Raw genomic sequence first — 8,247 nt, forward strand, 5'->3', positions numbered from 1 at the left:
TGGCCCTAAAATGATCGTAAAATAGTACTGAATTCGAAGTTCGAAATGAGCCTCAACTAGTCCCAAATTGTTTCTGAAATAGTCCTCAACTAATCTCGAAGTGGCCTAGCACTAGTCCTAAAAAGGTCGTCAAATAGTCGTGAACAGGTCCCTAAATGATCCCGAAGTAGTGCGGCGAAATGCCGAGGTGGTCTCGAAATGGTCTTGAAAAGGCCCTGAAGTAGTCCAGAAATGTCCATTTGTACACACAAGAAACAACTACAGAATTTCTGCTGGGCTACACAAGATGCTTTACATTTTCTGATGAGCTAATGCAATTTTTACCAATATGTTTACACATACAGCACAGTCACAGTGCTAGACAAAGGTGTAGAAATTTTCGACGCGCGTCACATTCTTTACATTATTGATAGATCTCTTAGATTTACCCAGACCTAAGTGAGCTTTGAAGACGCCTGCAGTCCAAGGGACAATTATGCTTTGACAATTATTTGCTTACTTCTCTCCTTACATTTGCGATAACCCTTTGCACGTTGAAAGTAGTAACATTTATTTCAGGCGATAGTAAAGTGAATGTATGTATGTATGTATGTATATATGAAGTCATTCGGAGGGATGTCGGAAAAATATCGATGTATGTTTTGATTCGGTACTTTGAAAATTTTCCACTCGATGTATCGAAGTTTTTGTTTGAAAACTGACATATCTAGTACACTGAAGCGTCATTTCAGTTTTTCAATTATACAAAAAAGAGAAGTGACTTTAATTAGTTCAGTTGCAGTAATTATATATTATATTTTGTTGTGGAATATTATCTAAAAAATCCAATGCGAATCGTTGATGTATCGAAAAATATCGATGTACGTTTCGTTGCATCGAATCAAAGAAACACATCGATGTATTTTTGCCACTGACATCCCTAGTCATTCGTCAAAGTGCAAAAAGCTTATCAGCAAAGTGCAATAATTTTACAGTACTCATTTATTCACGTTTAACCAATTTGTATACATAAATATATAGGTACATATGTACGTACATTAATTTTTTCATATTTATGTATGCCAGTTTATTTTCCATGCGCGGTTGTGCTGTTTCATTTGGGCAGCTTGTAAATAAAGCTTATTAAAAATTTTAAATTTTGAATTCTTCAATTTCTTACTTTATCGCACGGAGACTTCATACATACCTGACGGTCACCAAATATTTATGACCATAATTAACGCGATATTAAGTGCTTCTATTCGCGTTTGTATTCTTTTTATTGCCTTAGATGGCGCAGAACTTTCCTTTTGTTTTCAGTTCAATTGTTTTTTTTTTTGTTAATAAATTTCTTAGTTTACCTTATTTGTAGTGGCAGCTACCGCCGAACGCATACATTTACATAATTTAAAAGTACTAATCTTATTACCGTTAAAGCGAGCCTGTTAATCGCTATCGGCAGCCTATTGCCACATACCCAATTTGTTTTTTTTTTTTCTTATATAAAATCGTCCAACAGTAGCGCTATGCTGGTTATTTGGTAGTTGGGAGTTGCCGTGCTAGAAAGTTGCTACCTGCCGATCGGCATAAAAATTCCTAGCAGAAGGAATATTTCTTTCATTGCTGAAAGTCAAAAATCCTTCAACTTAAGAGCAACAGCGATCGCGTTAAGAGAAGTGTTTAGCCAGAGGAGAAGCAAGTGCTGCATACTCACAGTTGCGCTCAGTTGGAGCAACCACAGCATAATTGGCGCTCTGTTGTCGAGATCTCGACTGCACATTGGCGATCTCTGGATCACCGCGCTGTTGTTCTGTTGTTGATCTCAGTGCTATCACTAGCCTTCAGCATCTGCTACATATTTGCTTAGGCATCTGATGGCTGGCTGCACTGACTCGCCGTAGATACGAATAAAACGCCGGCAGGCACGGTGGTAAACAGAAAAATACGCGGCGCGGAATATCGATTTGCTAGTAAAAAATAATAATAAATAAATAAATAAAATCGCTTTTCGAAAAGAAAATGCTTGTGCTATTAAAAGTTGAAAAAGTGAATAATTTGGGTCGTGTGACGAACACTATGGGTGTCTAAAATAAAATATACAGAATTTATCAAATATTCATACACACATACAGACCAGTGTTACGTATGTACATACGTTTGCGGAAAACTTGCGAAAAATAGCTACATTCTGCCGTTCGTAATTAGTGTGCAAAAGTCTCATCCAAATAGGTGTCGAAAAAAGCGCCCTGGCTGTTGTGAAAAGTGGCCAAAAATGTTTATTTTTATTGAGGCGTGTCTTTGAAGATTTATGTGGATTTTTGTTTTATTTGTTTTGGTGTAAAGTGAATACTTTCAGAGGCCTTTTGTACACAACACGGAAGAGGAATTTTGTTTGCGATTCCAATGCAAAGAAGTGTTGCTTCAATTACAGTTGATTTAATATACATACATATAAATAGACAGCTGTAAATTGTTTTTCGCTTGCTATTCGGTAAGTAAAGCAACTTTCTTTTTTAAATAATATCCTATTTCAGTAAGATAAAATTTAATACACTGATATACATTGGCGGTCATTAGAATAGACTCGCCTTACTATGAAGAGTTTTGGCTATATTTCCATAGTTTATTTTATGTTTAATGTTTTTTTATAAAAGTCTGGCTAGCTTTACATTAAACCACCCTTTTCCCTTTCAAACCCTTTTCAAACTTTATACAAAAATTCGACAAATTTTCACTAAATTTTTAAACTTTTTATTCAGAATTTTTAGAAAACTGTCTGGTATGCAGTTTTGTAGCCCATTTAATTTTAGGATTATATAGTGGAAGTTTCAAGTGGCTAGAAAATACCGTTGATTTTTGACATTTATTTTGTTTGGGAAATGGGAAAAAATTCGTGACACCTTCAGCAAAAAAAAAAATTCTTAAAAATCAACGGTATTTTTAGCAAATTAAAGCTTGCACTTTATTATCTTAAAATTGAATGGGCTACGAAACTTCATACCAGAAATTTTTCTAAAAATTCTGAATAAAAAGTTAAAAAATTTGGTGAAAATTTGTCGAATTTTTATAATTCTTGTATAAAGTTTGAAAAGGGGACCTATATGGTGTTTGTTGTATAGCTAGCCAGGCTTTTGTACAAAAATATTAAACATAAAATAAACCATGTAAATATAGCCAAAACTCTTCAAATTAAGGCGAGTCTATTCTAATGGCCGCCAGTGTATGTATGTATGGTGGGGGAAAATATAAATAGTGAGGCGACATTTTAACCAGTTTTGGCTATTTTCTTTTTATTTATTATTTTTGTCTAAGAGCATAGCCTGCTATCTAAAAAAAAATCGGAATTTAAAAGTTTGTATAAAAATTAGGAAAATTCGACAAATTTTCGTTAAAATGTCGAGCTTTTTAATTAGATCTTTTAGGGCCAGTTTTAACTTAGATCACGTAATTTGCATTTGGGTGAATCCATTCCGAAATGACTTAATGTCAATTAACTCTAACTTTTGGCTTTCTGTGTGTGCCATTGACATTAATTCCAATGACATTATTGCACTACTTGCTAAGACTTAAAATATTGAAAATATTAAAGTAGTTATTTTGTTTTAAAAATTCTTTCATTTCTGCATTTTCTGCTACTTCTGTGGGTCATTTAAAAAAAAAAAATAAAAATAAGTAAATAAAACAAGAGTTTGACAAGAGTCCGACAATCTAAAAGCCACTGTTGTACTTTTCTGTCACTGCACTTTGACACGGCATGTTGCAGCAACGAGCGCATATCTATTTGCCACAGCTTAGCCGCATTTTGTGGCTATTACCATAATTGTTTCTATATGTATTTTTATGTATGTACTTGCATCTCTGTCAGCTGTGTTGTAGCAACAGCAGAAGACCAGCAACAGGCGCGGTAGTCACTCTGTTATTAGTTGCTCAGTTACTCAGTAAGTCAGTCAGCCATACTCAGTCAGACTGTCAGTCAACTGCAGTGAATTGTATGGTTTCCAATAGTTGAACCTACGCCTGCTTGTCGCTGCTGGAGACATTGTGCTTCCGCTGTTGATACCCACGAGCATGAGGGGGAATTTTCTTTTTGATTTCATACTTTCTTACTACTCTCATAGGTCTGGAGGGATACTCATGCCTTAGGAAGTGGTGGCAGAAAGAGAAGACGTAATAATCTGTGAGATGTTGCACATTCAGGCAGTGTTTTGAAACTTTGTCATTTTCTTAACATAATGCTGGATTTCCACTAGGCGTTAAACGGCGAAAATGACAAATGACAAAGTTGGGAACTAAAAAATATTCGTTTCATTACGTTAAGAAAATAGTCATTAAGTACATTTCCACATGGTATTTTTTTAAATGTCATACATTTTTTGTAATTTCAATGCCTAGTGGAAATTAGGCATAAGTGCATAAAAATATTTTCTTCAAGATTAAATATTGAGTTTAGTCTTGTGAAATCCATAAGTTTTGAGATACAAAAGTAAAATTGAAACCGAGTTTAAAGTTCCCTCTTATTAGCTGATACTAAAATGACTAGATCATTATATTTTCACTCTCTGACAGATCGAAATATTTTCACATTTGCAGAAAAGTCTGATATCTTCAGTCATTCAAAGATTTTTTTTTAAAGATCTTGTTTATCCTCACAAGAAAGGATTACTTCTTTGTAATCTGAACTTAACGCCCACAGTGCATTGTCGACGTGATGACGTTGAGGTGAACGACATACAACATGTGGCAGCTCCCTGCGGTGACTGTGATTGCTTCTTACGTACATACTATATCCATACATACCTCTGATGTTAATACTTCGGTCGCTGTTGCAATTGCATGTACATATGTACTCATGTATATACCCTGCAGGAAATGAGACTAGTTTGTAGCTAACTATTAACTAACTAGCAGTCGACGAGTGCTAACTATTTATTAACTATTTACTTTGGCCGTAACTAACTACTTTTGAAGGACGATGGCCGCAAAATTGTGATCACTGGTTTCCTCTGCATTAGGTGTCATCTGACTTGTAGCTATCTACTTTTGGACATAAACTATCAATAAAAAATATTTTTTAAATTTTTATTTATTTATTTTATTTAACATTACATATTTGCTTATTTGTTTACATGTTCTTTCGTAGGTGGTCTCACATTTGAATTTCATCTGACATAACATCAAAATAATAATGTTAAATTTCGATCTTTATTTTATTTGTCCTGAATTCGAAAAAGAATCTGCGAAGTGCAGAAAAAAGTGTATTGAAAGTATTTTTTGTAGGAGGATATTTAAACAGAAACTTGTAAAGGAAAAAAAAACAAAGTTAGTTTTGTCATAGCTAATTAAAAGTTAGATATTTATCGAAATCCCGAAAAAATCTAATTATAAAATGGTTATTTTAATCAATTGATATTTTTTTTCTGCAGGGTATGTACGTGCTTCTAACTATGCCATACATTGTTGTGGTGGCGCTGTTCTTTTTTTCTCGATTTCGCTTTAGTTTTAATCTGGCGGATGCTTTCTCCCACACAATGCAGGGGTAACCGTACCATAAGCGAGCATATGCTTTCCAATTACACTAGCATACGGTAAATGCATACATAAATATTTAAGTATACATATCGGAACGAAAGACCCAGCTTCGTTTTGCTGTAGACGGCATCGATCAAACATAGCAAGCAGAGAAGTGGCGAGTCGAAGGCGGCTTGTGTGTGTTGTGGGTGCTCATAATTGTTACACGTCTTTTAATCGCTCATCAAGATATGTGTCTGTAGAAAAAGACAGGTGACGTTCCACCGAAACTCGAGAGTGATTAGCTTGTTTTTCCGACTTTCAAATATCTTCGGTTTCGTTGAGATTAGTTTAACCAAGTTTGGGATGCGATTAAGCTGAAAATAGTCTAATCTATGAAGATATGTATCCCGAGTCTCTCCACGTGCCATGCTAAAGTAATGTAACTTTGCAGCATACCTTATCCGTTCTCCTCTGCTCAGCATAATGAGCTCCCTCGATCGTTTCAAGACTTATTCTGGTCACATGAATTTTGTCATGTTGCAGATATCTTTTCATGTAGGTATTTTCAACTTGGGCCTATTTTTGAGAAGAAGAACACTTCTATATTGAGCCTGCAGGTACCTAACCTCTTCCGAGAGGACAAACGTGAATGAAAGTGCTCTTCCTTGCAAGTACGTCCGTCATCTTATCCGAAAACCTGCGCTGTTGTGACTGATGAGCGCAAGGTATTGCTGAACGCGTCTTCTATTCCTTGTAGCTTAGTGATTTTTCGTTATGCGCCACGACTTTATGGAGCGCTCTTTCCGTGGAGTATTGGGTGGTCACAAGCATGTCCTCTCGATTATTATCAGATCAGAAATGAAAGAGGCATTGTAAACATTTCTAAATTCTGCCTGCTGGATAACACACAGCGATAGAGCGGAATGATTAAAATTGGTACGAACGGAGAAACTGCCTCAATTTTTGAAGACTTTGCAGTTTTCACAGACTGTTTATCATCCAAATTCCCGTTCCCCTGGATCAAAGGGAAAATATTGTTACATAAGAATTCGTTGGTTCTTATTGAATAAATTCCTCCATTTTAACCTGTTTTGAATTCGACGATCTCATTCTAAATTTTCGTTGTCATCTTTTCGATGCAATACTTAAACCCAGAAATCAATAATTTTAATAAATTAAATGGACAATCCATTTCACTTGCAACTGGTTACGATGTAATATGTCTTTAAACATGTTTACACTGGTGGGAAAAATGCCAGCTCTGTTTAAGAAATTCGTTAAGAAAATATTAAAATTTACACTACAGAGAATTTCTGATCAACACAATGAGAAAAACTGATTAATCATAGCATAGGGTGGTGGTCCAAAAATGCATGTGAAAAACTGAAGTCAGAATTTTTTTGCTCTCACCCCTAGGATTGATCTATACCGAAAAAATTTACCCCTATTTTTTAATTTGAATTTAGAATTTAATATTTAGAGGTCGCTTAAAGTGCTCATAGCTTTCCATGTATTTTATAATGAAAAAAAAAAATCTTTTCATAAAAACAGTGTAGAATTCTTAAAAATCTTTATTTTTCGATCAGAAAACTCTGTTTCTCTGCAGGAATTCCCAATAATAATACCCAATTGTCTATTTAACAATTTTTTCAAAACCCCGAAAAAATTCAATGGGGACCAATAAAAAATCGTTAGTATTAAAAATTAGTTAAAAAAAATTGGGTATTATTATTGAAAGTCTCCTGAAGAGCACAGGAATGCTATAAAATTTCTACGAATACCTCTAAAATTTTTTTACTTCAAAATAAAGAAATAGGCATATATTTGAGCATTAAAATTCCGACTTTACATTTTTTTTAGACCACCCTAATGTACATACAAACACATGCAATAAATTTGTACGTCTTCCCATGCCCATAGAACCTTATCTAGTCGACTTACTCCGATTCCTCCACTTCTTGTCGGCACTCACAAATTCTTGCCGCTTGCTGCACTTTAGCTTCAACGTCGCCACGGAAGATTGCGCTATTGGAATTTCTCATACTTTGTCTTAATTTTTATCGCTTTCTGCCCTTTGCGTGTTGAAAGAATGAAAACAGCTACGCAAACAAGAGACAATCACCTCAATTATGTTGCAATCGTTTTAAATACTATTTATAACAAGTGTGAAAGAAAATCCATGCGCATATGTGTATGCTTATGTTTTCGAGCATTTTTATGGGTGTGGGTGTACTCTAAGTATGACTGATGCATCAACACTGTGTGGGTGTTCGTTGAGTTTTTAATATGCATGATGTTGCTAAGTAGGTATTGCTCAACACTACATTTCCCATTTACATATGTATATATGCATATATACATATCCACACATTGTTGCATCGTCGTGTAAGGAGTATTTTGCGTCACCGCTTGCCGGTTTATGCGTTTGTTTATATACACACCAGACATCTGCAGCGGGTGCATGATTTTCGTGTATACTCGATCATCTAACAAAACCCGTTTTGCATCGTTCTCTGTATACGAGCAGAAGTATTGTTCGTTATCGACTGAGCTCAAGACGAACATGTTGGCCACAACACCCGATTGCTTTTCATACATACTTGATTGGGTTCGGGTGCTTTGCAGCTCAATATACCCGGGTGTTCGAGTTTCAACCCGAGTGTGCACAAAATTTTCTTGATTGGCTTATGACGTTTTTGTTTCTACAAAAAATGTTGCCTTCTCATCGCGGTGTTCTTAGTTTTTGTGCGTAGAGGG

The 8,247-nt window shown here is 35.2% G+C and overlaps 1 protein-coding gene across 1 annotated transcript in view; it reads left to right on the forward strand.

The window, feature by feature from the left end:
* Positions 1-1,815: 1,815 nt before the first annotated feature.
* LOC108372943 (endoplasmic reticulum metallopeptidase 1) overlaps positions 1,816-8,247 on the forward strand; it is a 28,849-nt gene continuing 22,417 nt past the window's right edge. Inside the window, exon 1 of the mRNA XM_017628765.1 lies at positions 1,816-2,470. The gene's annotated coding sequence lies outside the window, so the exon portion shown is untranslated. The remainder of the gene's footprint in view (positions 2,471-8,247) is intronic.

This window comes from Rhagoletis zephyria, unplaced genomic scaffold (genome assembly GCF_001687245.7).
Source record: "Rhagoletis zephyria isolate East Lansing unplaced genomic scaffold, Rhagoletis_zephyria_1.1 Rzeph_scaffold_06186, whole genome shotgun sequence".
Taxonomy (NCBI): domain Eukaryota; kingdom Metazoa; phylum Arthropoda; class Insecta; order Diptera; family Tephritidae; genus Rhagoletis; species Rhagoletis zephyria.